Raw genomic sequence first — 12806 nt, 5'->3', positions numbered from 1 at the left:
AGCTTGCTGTAATAAGATGGTCTGAAATATAGAGCACCAAACATAGCGACAACAAAACAGAAATAAAATCCCTACTCCTCACCATAATCATAGACTGCACCAAAACCCACCCCAGCCACCACTCTGCCCCAGTGTTTGGTTTCCCTCCACACACATTTGATTTTTGACTTCCCCAAAGTCCCCTCAGGCAGCACATACCAGCTCTGCACTGCGGTTGCCTTGTGGTGGTGTACAATTTTTTTATTTGTCCTGCTATTTGTTGCTGGGACCATAGAAACAAAGGAACTGGGGACCGGGAGGGACTTCTCAGCTCAGGTTTTGCAAGGCAACAACATCCAGCTGCCACTCGGCACTGAGTGACCAGTGGTTTTTCCCACTATTCTTCCTTTTGGGTAGATGTTCCAAAATATCGTGGCCTGGTGGCTAGAGATGGTCCAACCTCCCATCCCAATGTCTTTGGTGAATTTTTGCTCCTGTGTCTTTTGTGCTGGTGTTGTTCCCAAACACAAATAGCTCTTCTCTCCTGCTCCCGCTCCCTTCCTCGGGTGTCACCTTCCGGATGCTCTTTCTATTTTTATCTGTTGACCTTGTTCAAGTTAGAGTTGAGCATTTTCAATGCACTTATAGTACCTGCTTATGATGTTTTGGAAATTTCTAGGCTTTTTTGGAGAGGGCCTGGCATTATGCCCCCCGTGAAGCATGGCTGCAGCTTTGCTGTCTTCAAGCTGTTGCATCTGTCCTACAGCAACACTTCTCCAGGCAGCATTCAGCTTATTTCCGTTGTTTAAAGTTTGCACTGGGCTTTTTGTGTTGGTTTTGTTTGTGTGTGTGTGTGTGTGGCTTTGGTTTGGGTTTGGTTTGTTCGCTTTTTTTTCCGTTTGAAAATGTAAACAACTTCTCTGAAAGTCAGACAAATTAATCAACAAGTGCCAAGTCTGTATTCCCTCTGAATGACACTTCAGATGCTTCATGGGGCCATTTTCCATCCCATGCTGGGCTCCCTGTTCACATTATATCTGTCACACCACAGGTCCCCCTCGGTGCCCTGGTGTCCAACATGCCATCGCATCCCAGCTTGCAATCCCATTGCAACATTGCCATCTCATTCCAGGGTTGCTGTCTTCTTGCAGCTTGCAATCTTATTGCAGCATTGCTCACTCAGTCAGTAGATGTTCCGTGGGTGAAGTGGGCACCTTTTGTTGATCCTGCCCATTTTCACGGTCTCTGCAGAATGTATTTTTCTATAACCATGAAGATTATAAGGATGACATCAGAGAGTCATGAAACCTTATCTGAGTCAGCAGACCCTGATAGCTGGTTTGGTTGATGACGGTTGCAGTGAGCGCTGTGCAGGGGTAGGTCCTTGCTGTGGGTGCTGCCACTTGCCCAGCCCAAACTCAACCTTTCAACCTCGGGAGCACATCTAAGACTGTCTTGTCTCATAGGAAACCCACAGTGTATGTGTACGAGGAGACTGACTGAGCTGGATTGTTTTTATCCAGGGAAGTAAAAGTATCCCAGACTTATTAGATCTGGATGACTTTGCTTCAAATTTCAAGCCACTTCTTGAAAATAAAAATAGCCAAGATGCAGGATGGCCCAGGGAAGCCAGGCTGGCTGCTCACAGGGTCCCTGGGGCTGGCACAACCCCTCTCCTCTTCTTCCACGCAGAGTCATCTCTGCCAGCTGCCTGTAGCTTTCTGCATCCTCCTTCTTCCTGACTGTGTCATTAATTTTACTCCCAAGCTCCTATTCAGTGTCTCCTCGCTGTCTACAACTACCTGAAAGGAGGTTGTAGCATGGAGGATGTTGGTCTCTTCTCCCAAGTAGAAAGTGACAGGACAAGAGGAAATGGCCTCAAGTTGCACCAGGGGAGGTTTAGATTGGATATTAGGAAAAAATTATTCACAGAAAGGGTTGTCGGGCATTGGAACAGGCTGCCCAGGGCAGTGGTGGAGTCACCATCCCTGGAGGGGCTTAAAAGGTGTTTAGAGGAGATTCTTAGGGACATGGCTTAGTGCTAGAGTTAGGATAGGGTATGGTTCATCTCAATGAGCCTGAGGGTCTTTTCCAACTGAAACGATTCTATGATTTTATGATTCTTTGCAGAGACAGCATGTAGCAGACAGGTAAGATGTGTGTTGCCATCACTGTGAGAGCCCTGATCTATCCCCATCCCTAACCCCTGCTCAGCTCCTGGCCTTTGCCTTGCTCAGTCCCACAGGTCCGTTTGCTTGGGGACTCAGAAATATTCCCAACCAGTCTACTCCAGTCAAACCAGACGAGCCAGGAATGTGTGGAAACCTCTGGTACCTGCTGCCGCAGACACCCGGCCAGCCCGACCACATCGGAGTAGTCACAGGATGTCCCAGCATGGCGGTGCCTTTGCTCTCCAAAAATAGAGCTGGGGGCTAGGTTTTGAAGCTGCTCAAGCTCAAAATGCAGTCTTCGTTTTAGTGAAATTATATAATCATTTGTGCTACATACCTTCAAATGTCGTGTCTTTACTAATGTCTTTTAAAATTCATTTCCCCCCTGTGTCGGAGCCGCTGACCTCCTGTACCAGATTGCCTCCAGATGTCCAGGAGGGAGAGGGCGAGTGATCCCTGCCAGCTCCTCACCCCCCACTTGGCTGGCAGAATTGCTGACCCCCTCGCACACGTTATATTTTTAGTCAGTTTAAATGAGCATCATTCGCAGCCCCCATCAGAAAGGTCATCCCACCACCTCCATCCCTGGCTGCTCTTTCCCTTTCCCATCTCCTTTGAACCGTCCTGGGGGACTGAGCAGGATTAAAATAACTTCTTTTGCCCAGCAGTTTAAGTTTAACCAGGACAGATTTTTTTTTAAGTTGGACCTGGATCGCTGAGACGACCTTTGCAGCCACGGCTCATGGTGAGGTGGCCACAGCAGGGACCTGCAGGATGAGGAGGAAGCCTATGGGCCGATGGCCTCTGAAGCTGCATAAATGAGGAGAAGCATTGGCTGCAGGGCAATAATCTTTAGAAAAGTGAAATAACTGGGAGCCAGCAGGTGAGAGAGCCCTGTGCCCGCTCCCAGCCGCCTCAGGCAGCATCCCCGCTCTCCTCGCCACATCCTGGGCAGCACAAGTTTCCCAACATGAGGCGACAGGCTCTTTATCTGTGTCAGTATTCCAGGCTGCTTTTTTATTTGCTCCAGATGGGCTACAATGGTTTCCTATCTTAATTCTTTGGTCTTTTTATCTTTTATTTCAATCCAAACAATTCCTGAGCTTCTTGCCAAACTATATATTGTATCACATTCTTTCCCTCTTTAGACACAATATCCTCCTTGAGCCAGGCTGGCATGTTTCCACCTGCCCTGTTGTGTCTATCCCTTCTACAAACTCTTATTTCACCATTAAAAGCAAAACCAAAGGGATATGATATCCTGTTGTCTGTCATCCCAGTTACATAAAGTGTCTCTTAGACATCAGGAAGACAAATTCCCATTCCCTAAACTACTGCAGCCGCCCAGGAGGGCTGGACTGAGACCATCACTTTCTCTTTAACACACTTTTTGGTACATAATTTTGTTAATCATCCCTTTTAAGTGAATCGTCTGTTTGCATGTACACCCAACCTCTCCTCCAGGTTGACTCCTGCAGTTGCATACTGCTGCATGTGCCAAAAAGAACATTTTACATTTCTAAATTGTTTCTGTTTAGCAAGTCAGGACAGCGTTTAATTGCGTAGATCCACCTCTGTCTCCCAACACTGTCTACTTTATACCAAAAATTATTTTTGTTATTTATTCCAATTTGTTATTTCTCATGTTCAGTAGCTAGAAAAAAAAATTGTGAAGACCCTTTTGAGCATTTCTATGCATGTTTTAAATATTTCTAATGTAATCTCTGCATACCTTAGTCTTTCGAGGTAAATCTGAGGATTGCCTGCATACAGGAATAAAGAAAAAGTTCCTGCAGATGAAGAGTATTTGAGGTACTGATGATACCCTCATATTGTCATTTCTCAGCCCCTCCAAATTCCAGACAATGGTCCCATACAACCATAATAATGTAATTTAGCAGATTATGCTGGATTTCCTCTCAACAGTTCAGTTTTCTGTTATTTTTTAAAGTGTATTTTACATGGACAATCCAAAAATGAAATAAAAAGTAAGCAAATTATTCTAATATCTCCAACAACAACAAAATAGAAACTGCTCTACTGATAAGTTCAAACTAATTTGACTAATAAGTCAAAACTAATTCAAGCAAATCATAATACTGGGGTAATTTACTATAATTTCAAAGTGAGTACAAAGGTGCCTTTGAGTAGTTGATCTGGTCCACAGGCTTGTGAGGGGGGTTTTGAGATTAATGATGTGCAAGGAGGAAGAACCTGGTTTGACTCTGGATATGTATGAATATTAATGAGCTTGCACTGGCATAATTTGGACAATCTAAAAGGAGTTTGATACCACCGTGGCAAATTCTTAATATGGAGCTAGTTACACCAGGTGAAGATGCAGTTGGACTGTATTTTTGGTATAATTGCTTAAAATATATTTACTTTGCAGGAGCTACAATTATCTGCCATACAAGTGGCTTTTTAATGTGGGATAATCTGGGTCTGTTCGTAGTTAAGGAAAATATTTTAATGTTGCGATCTGAGTAGCTTTGACTTGATATTCTACTTTAACAGAGACTCTTCCTATAAAAGAAATCTAAACTTCCTTAATTGCCAAATAATACATAAGAGAAGTGAAAGAATTAATGCCTTTATAGACTCAGACCCAAACAGGCACCAGCTAAAAGATGGATTGTTATCTGTGCCTTTCCCCTGATGTATCTGAGACTTTTGTATCCATGGCCCCATCTTAGTTTGTCATTCACACTGGAAAGCAACTAAAGGGTCTGCTGGGAGATCTTTTCATTGCCACTGTTAAGAAAAAAAAAAGCCATTTTCTTTGCAAGCCATTTGTCTCTGCCTTGTTTCTAACAGCAGGAGGTTTGGCCGCACATGTCTATCATATTTTAAAGGGCCATTGGTGATAAGTTGATCAAAAGAATGCAGATTCCTTGCAACCACTTGAGTCCAACAAGCTATATATATCCAGTATGACAGATTAGTCTACTTTTCTCCCCTTTTAAATATACGGTCATTTCCAATAAGACTGAGTATGAACATATCCTGGAGAATATACACAGTGGCTGTGTAGTGTGGTTGAGTGGATAAATAACTGGTAAGGGTATCAGGAACACTTCATAAATTATAAGTATTCTTTTGTCTTCAATTAATCATTAGCAATAAAATTGCAAGAGGCTTTGTGCAAAGTCCCCAGTGATTTTGACAACACAGTAACACTCATTTCCTATTAATTTGTGAGTAGGTACAGGTGGGCACCTGGACACTGCCCACTCTGACAACTCATGCTAAAGCAATCACGTGTGTTAGATGTTTGATTTTGATTAGGGTAAAGATCATCTCCATCAATGCATGGAGAACATGGCGTTATTTAGTGCTCATCAAATCTCCACAGAATGAAATCAGGCAGCGTTTCCAGTGGGGATTGAGAGAAACCCACAACCTGTCTAGACTTCATGGTTGCCATAAAGCAACTCAACACCCGTGGTGGCAAAAGGGACCCTCTGGACTGCAAAATACAGAGTTTTGCCACTTGCGTTAGAGAAGATGCTCTGCCACTTGCTGGCCACATATATGGCCTATATATACATATGGTTGCCTTGCTGGGCGGGCTAATGGTGCCTGTACACACTAGCCAAATCACTGTAATATTTCCCATGGAGTTGTGATCTCATTAATACGTAGCTCTCATTGTACCACATTTCTTTGAACTTCCTCCTGCCATGATGAAAACATGGAAAAGCTTGACACATGTTCAGTCACATCTTAACAAAGGATCCATAACAGAAGCTTGGTTTTCTCCTTATCACCATGGATGGCCTTTGTATTTTGACCAGGTTTTTAGCCTTTAAAGGTGAATTCGCACCTTCCTCTTGAAGAGGACATCCTTCAAGGCCTCCAAACACCTCCGGAGTGAACGTGCTCTCTTCCAAAATCTGCCAGAATAGGGAGAAATTAGGAGCAAAGTCAAGCTATGATTACAGTATATCTTGCATTTGCTGTCACTGGCCAATCTACTAAATGAACTTTTAAAATGTTACTAACTTTTCTTGTCTACCCCCTGACCCTACTTTTATCTTTGCTGCTGAAAAGGGCTGCAGATAATGCCCTGTGACATTTAAATGCAATCCCTTAACAAGAGCTGTTTCATATGCGTTAGATTCACCCTTCACGATTAAGGGCACGAATAACTGGAAAATGAATGTCTGTTTCTTTACTGCATCTCAGCTGTTCGTTAGGTGGTGGAGCTGAAATCTGTGATAAGAATCAGAAGGCAGAGCCAAACTGATAAGAAGTCCAATTCTGTTGATGGAAGAAGAAAAAGAAAACTAGCTGCAATTTTTCACTCTTAGTTTCTTTAATGAAGCCTAGACTATATGTCTTGTGCAGTTTGGAAATATCTGGAAATATTTACCAAACTGCACTCTGATTGTGATGCCAATAATCAAACTAAAAGAATGAGCAGAGGATGGATTTAGGAAAGAAGCGAAAGATTGGATTTGCCAATCCATGCTGCTTAGAACATCAGGGAACTTCAAAGACAGAAATGTTCTTTCTTCCCAGTTTGTAAATTTTTTTCTAGCCAGCACTTCTGTTTCCCATGAAACCAGAACTTTACATTACTAGCACCAGAGAAGTGATGTGGATGAGAAGATTTCACTTCTTGCCCTCTGGGCTTTCCATTTAAAAAAATAGAATACCCGTTTCAGCCTTCAAAAGGATTTCTTCGACAAATCTCAAATTGTATAAGAAAAAATGCAACTACAGAGTTTTATGATCTCCAGTCCGAGGTTTTCATCTTCACAAACTGTACACAATTTCAATCCATTCCTATATATTTTCTTTTAAAAGCCTATCTTTAATAAAATAACTAAGGCTTCAAATATATAATGACTTCTGTATGTGTCTAACTTTCTGTTAGAGGAGAATTTCAGATGAGTATCTGTGTACTCCAAATATAGCAAAGCAGTGGCGGGATCAGAGTTTTCTGTTGGTACTTGCTATAACAAAGAAATAGAAACGGACAAAGAGTAAGCAAAAAAAAACCCTCTGGAGGCAAGGAGTAACACATAACATCAATCAGATATGCAGAAATCACTCTTCTCTCTGCTTCTTTGTTAGCTGCAGTGCCTAAAACAACACCTTGTTTAATCACAAGTGACGTTTGGGAGGAGTGTGGCTGCAGGTACGATCTGTCATCAAAGCTCATGGTGACATTTACTATGTTTTCAAGAAAAATAATTTAAGAGCAGGTAAGTCGCTTGATCCTCTTGTTTCATACCAGAGGTACATGTTTTGACTGTTATCTAACCAGCCTATAAATGAGCTGTTTAATTAACACATAGACTAGTTAGTTTAGGAGACACAATTCAATTCTGAATGCAGACATACAACCTGCTCTCTTTGATGGCTTCTTTATTTTTTTCAGTTCAGGCATACTTATTAAATTGATCAGTCAAAAAAATGTTGTGTTTAAAGTGAGTGTGTCATCTGCTATTTTCCATAAAACTGGAGAAATATTTTGAAGGATTTTTTTTTTTTTTTAATATTGTAACATTAAAAAATTACAAATTCAGTTGCATTCCAACCTTTTTATTGGTAGGCCTGTATTTCTCTCACTGTTATTCGTAGCAAAATTAATTACTATGCTTAAACATGATCCTGGCTCTACAGAGTTTACACTCCTGTCCACAGCAAAGCTGCAATTTGCAGGGACAACACAGGTCTAAGGCTTTGCAGGAATAAATTCTACTAAGGGAAGTAGGTGTCACATATAACAACAGTGGTATAATGAGATTATAGAGGATATTTTTTAGAGGGGGTTAAAGAAAAGGATAAAAATGTAGTAAAAGCTGTAACAAAACAAAAGAGAGAAATATACTCTGAAAAAAATAATGACCAAAAATACAGATATATTTATTTTATTAATTTTGGTGCTTGTTTAGAGTTTGATACTGATTCACGCTGATGGCATTCCCCAAAAGAATGCAGATTCTGCCTTTTCATTTATATCTTGAAAGACGTGACATTCAAAACAGTAGTTTTTGGCTATTAAATTATGTATTTCTTTTACTTCTGGAGGTCCTGATGAGCGGCCAAATTCCAAATCACTGAGCTGGATACCCTGAAAATGTAACTACCTGCAGATGGTGTCATATAGGCATTTATTTAGGTGCACATTAGGTATTCCTAAAAATGTGATAAAAGAAAATTCCACTTATTGACTGCCTAATTTCAGAGCACATAACCAGCTCAAGGTGTTCCTGGAGCACAGTCCATGGCGAGGATCCTGGCTGCTGAAGGCTAAGGAATTCCAGATGTGTTGGGCCAGGGCGGAGGACAGGGTGGGCAGGACTCCAGGCACAGAGGAGGGTGTTCCTTACACAGGGAACAGCCCTGGATTTTGGCTTTCGTTCTTCAAATTATATTTTAATCAATGGTTATTGAATGTAAAATGGAAAACAGCAGCAGAACCCAGTGCTCAGGCTTGGAAACTTAGCTGTACCCAGTAGATGAAGCTGTTGATGGAGGTGGACACCATTGTGCCGTCTCCTGAGAAGGTGATGAGACACCACGGAGACAACTGTCCCCCAGTGCGCTGAGTGGAGCACTGTAGCTTCAGAAAGGACTTCCTGGAGCAGCAGGAGATGGAGAAAGAGAGACCTGGGTCCTGCTGGACACTCAGTTCTGAATCACAAAACTGCTCCTTGGCAACCTCCTCCATGATCAGCCCTGTCCCTCATCCAGGTGGGCTGGTGAAACCTCTTAGAGAACACCCTCTCACTGTACGACTCTCCTCACAAGTCTTCTCAAGCTTTGTTTACGTCCTGGAGTCGAGTAATTTAAATTTCATGTGTGTGGGAATGGCAGTGGATCCTTTGCCTGAGAGCGTGTTCCTGATGACAGAAATCTTGTCAGCCTGTTTACAACATGCTCCACAAACCCTATCAGGAGGTTTAGCAGAAGTTACTACTTCACCCTACAAGCGTCGCGTATGGCCAGGCCCAAGGTGACGGTGATATTAATAGCAGTACAATGCTGTGTTTAAAGTGTCTGCCCAGCATTCAAAGGGAGATTCAGATGAGGGACCTCAAGGAATCCCTGTGACAGGGACAGCTGAGCTATATACTGTTTCCCAAGAGCCAGTAGAGGGGCGGATGGCTCTCACGTTCTCCCTGTCACCACTACAAATACTTCCATCCAACTGATCTTGCTGTGGCAGTGACACCCTTTTGGTCCCATGGGAGAGCATCTTCTTGTGCCATTAAAAATCTCTGTTCACATCACTGAAAGCTGTCACCCTGCTTTATATGGCAGGTTCATTGCCAAGAGAGAGGAAAACTGCACCTTGTCACAAGATAGGAGTCAGGGAGTGCACGGAAGGTGTACCAGAACTTTTGCTTTTTTCGAACAATAAAAATGAGGCAATTTTAATGTCGAGAATGAAGCCAAAGGGAAAAGAAAAAAAACCTCACCACCATATTTTGGTGCCATGAATTCCACAGCATCATCATGAAGATAAAAGAAGAGATGCAGAAGGAAGATAAAGAGATTAGAGTATCAGAATTATTACAAATATTGCCGGTGGCAGTGCCTGTTCCCAAGGCTGCCTGCCATTTCTCAATGGCAAGATCCAGGTTTTCAGGTTTGGCGTTTTTTTTTCCTATGTGTGCTGGAAAGCTTCTAGCTATTTTTTTTTCCTTCAGACTCCAAGATATTCATGCTGAAGGCTTCAGCCATTTCTACAAATGTTATAGAAAACTATAAACAAAGCTATTTTTTTGAGAAAAGAGAAAAGCTGAGGTTGTTTAAGTTTTGCCACAACAGCCAACAGCGTGCCCTTTGGTACACTTATGAAAATCCAGGCTAGTTTAACCAAATTGTAAGTCTCTGAAAACGTATGGCTCGCATATAATCACTGAGTCTTCACTAGAGTCTGGCAGGGCAGGAACCGACTAGAAAGAAAGCCCGTGATTCTCATACCTAATGCTGAGGTACATATTTTTCATGTGATATGGAAAGCAAAAACAAGTTTAAAAAAATAAGAAGGCATCTGATGCTTCTTCTAGAAACATTTCTCATATTATCCTAAAATCATAGAAAGAGTGCAGGTAGCACAATATTTTAATTTTTAGCAATAATCTCAAAAATAATATCTTCCTAATCATGTTTGATGGTTGCACTCAATGATCTCAAGGGTCTTTTGCAACCTAAATTATTCTATGATCTTTTCACTAGCAGAAAGAGAAGAACCATGGAAGAATGAAGAGATCACAAAGTGTGAATTAAAAATCTGTATCCTTTGTTTCACAGCGTGGGCATGTCCTTTTATCCCTAAGCATGAAAAATGGTTGATAATTCATGTGCTCTTGATCCAGGAGAGAGCCAGGAGTATTCAAAGGGTTCCTTAAACATGTTTCAAATGTAGTTTGCTTCTCATTTACAATTTGCTTGGATTACTGCCTAATGAACCATGTCATTCCTTAATGGAGTTCCTCCCCCAAACTGGGTGCCATGCTGATAAAAGAGGTTGTTGCAGATATTGTACAGGTACAGGAGACATGCCGAAGGCACCACATTGCTGGAGTAAGGGAAGCTCATCAGCCTGGAGTTCGGATGAGGTCCTGAGCCCATGGAACCACGATTTCTGGAAGAGGCTCCATCACACCTGCCTCCTGCAAAGGAAGCACAGCAGAAACCCTGGTGATGTTCAGGTGTGGTACAGCAAGACCAGGATAAATACTCTGAATCTGCTGTGCTTGATGAACTGTTAACACCCTAACAGGCTGGTTCTCTTACAGGTAATTACATGATTGTATAAAGGTCATGACATATAAATTGATGTAGACTGCTGGAGAACAGGTTAAAAAAAAAAAAAAGCCGTGCCATCTGCTGCTCTGGTTATATTAATCCCAGACTGTTTGACTGCACCTTTCATACACTGTCTTCACTCTCTTCTCCATTGTGACAAATAATATATATTATTTTTCCTGTATTATGAACTTCTCCTGTGACATTGTGCTCCCCCAGTGGTTCTGTTTCAGGAGAAATGAGATGTGCTGAGATGTCCCTGTGCCCAGACCCCGAACAACTCTTTCTAGTGACAGGTAATGCCAGAGTACCAGAAAGTTCTGCTGGGGGAAGTTTCTGGCTTTGTTACCTATTTACTCTTTCTGGGACCAGCAGGAGCAGCAGACTGAGCTTCTCAGTTCCTTCCGCTGGCTTTCACCCCTTCCTGCGGCTGTCTCTGCCCTACAGCAGGGATGCCGCTGCCTCTCCCCCTCTTCAGCACTTGCTTAAAAATTTCAGCCCTGCAATGGTTGCTTGAAGCCTACAAGTTTGTTTTCCTCCTTACATCATCTCTTAGTTAGAATCTAGTATAAAATTAGCTGCCCTGAAAGGAGAGCGCAGCGATAATGCTGTGACACAGCTACGCTGCTCGCATCGGGCTTTTTCAGCCCCGAGCTGTACAGCTGGGCACAATGCTCGCTTTGAAATCCCACGCCACACACATGATGGCTTTCATTAAAAATATTATCTGGTGATGATGGTGCTGTGGAAAGAACGCTCTCATAGGCACACTTGCAGACCCAGGCTGGGGAGGGAGGAGACCATTTTTTCCATTTTCATTACTGGTTGTAATCTATAGGGGAATGACTGATGAGGTGGGTGGATGTTGCACCGACTATGAGACGAAACTTGAAGTTTAAAGTATTACAGGCCCTACCATGGGATCAGTGTGAAAATGGACACGTATAAGGAGGAAGGACTTCAGAACAGGTTTATACAAATGCTCTTCCCATCAACAATTCATGAAGGATGTTCAAGGAACAGTTATTTCCAACATACAACACAGTTTGTAATCTGCATACAAGGAAACAAGGTTTAGAGAAGCAGTTTACAGACACATTAATCAATTGCTACTTGAAATATTCTGTGCTAAATCGAAGTATGAGAGATTCTACGCTTGGCTTAATCCTAATGTCAGTATGTTCAACGCGTAGCTCTCCTGAGTGAGCAAAGATCAATCTTAGTGAGAAAGCAAGAACGTTAGCCAAAACTAACACAAAGACTTAACTTCCAGAGGAAGAAAACATTTTAAAATATAATGGGAGGGATGGGAAACTAAACATGAAAATCAACATGGGCAAATTAAGTACAGCATACTGATGACCACAATCAAAAGGAAGGCAAATAAAAAACGAGTCAGACAAGAAAGCGAAAACAAAACACATAAATTAGGAGATACACGAGGAGATACACGAGAAAGATTGCAGGAAAGCAAAAAGTGGTAGCCTCATGCAAACTTCCATTTTCTCTATTTTTAATCTGGATTTATACCAAAAATTAAACTTAATCTTTGCTCTGAGGTTTGAAATGAGAGCCACAAAGAGTTTCTCAGTATCACTCTGCCTTTTTGGGGGTTACTGGATGTACAGTTTGCACAGTTAGAGAAAGGGTTGTGGGCTGGGACTGAGGATCAGGCAGAAAGCATGACGCTGCCAAACAAACATTCCATCTACCTTTCAATTTTTTGGAGCATACATTATATTGCTTGCAGGAGTGAAGATCAGTATCATAAGAGTTGCCACTTTCAAGGAGATTTTCCAAAGGCTGGACCATGCTTTTTCAACATAATATGCTCCTGATTTCTAGGAGAGCACAGGGACGTGCTGCAAAGTGAAGCAAGTGCAG

General features: G+C 42.1%; 1 protein-coding gene across 1 annotated transcript in view; it reads left to right on the top strand.

Annotated features, from left to right (window-relative positions):
• Positions 1-12806, top strand: part of CACHD1 (cache domain containing 1) — a 141277-nt gene that overhangs the window by 23475 nt on the left and 104996 nt on the right. Inside the window, exons 2-4 of the mRNA XM_065071989.1 lie at positions 7233-7363; positions 10350-10406; positions 10639-10912. The gene's annotated coding sequence lies outside the window, so the exon portion shown is untranslated. The remainder of the gene's footprint in view (positions 1-7232; positions 7364-10349; positions 10407-10638; positions 10913-12806) is intronic.

This window comes from Columba livia, chromosome 8, assembly GCF_036013475.1.
Source record: "Columba livia isolate bColLiv1 breed racing homer chromosome 8, bColLiv1.pat.W.v2, whole genome shotgun sequence".
Lineage (NCBI taxonomy): Eukaryota > Metazoa > Chordata > Aves > Columbiformes > Columbidae > Columba > Columba livia.
Note: the sequence above shows the minus strand (reverse complement) of the source record. Positions and strands in the feature narration are given on the sequence as shown.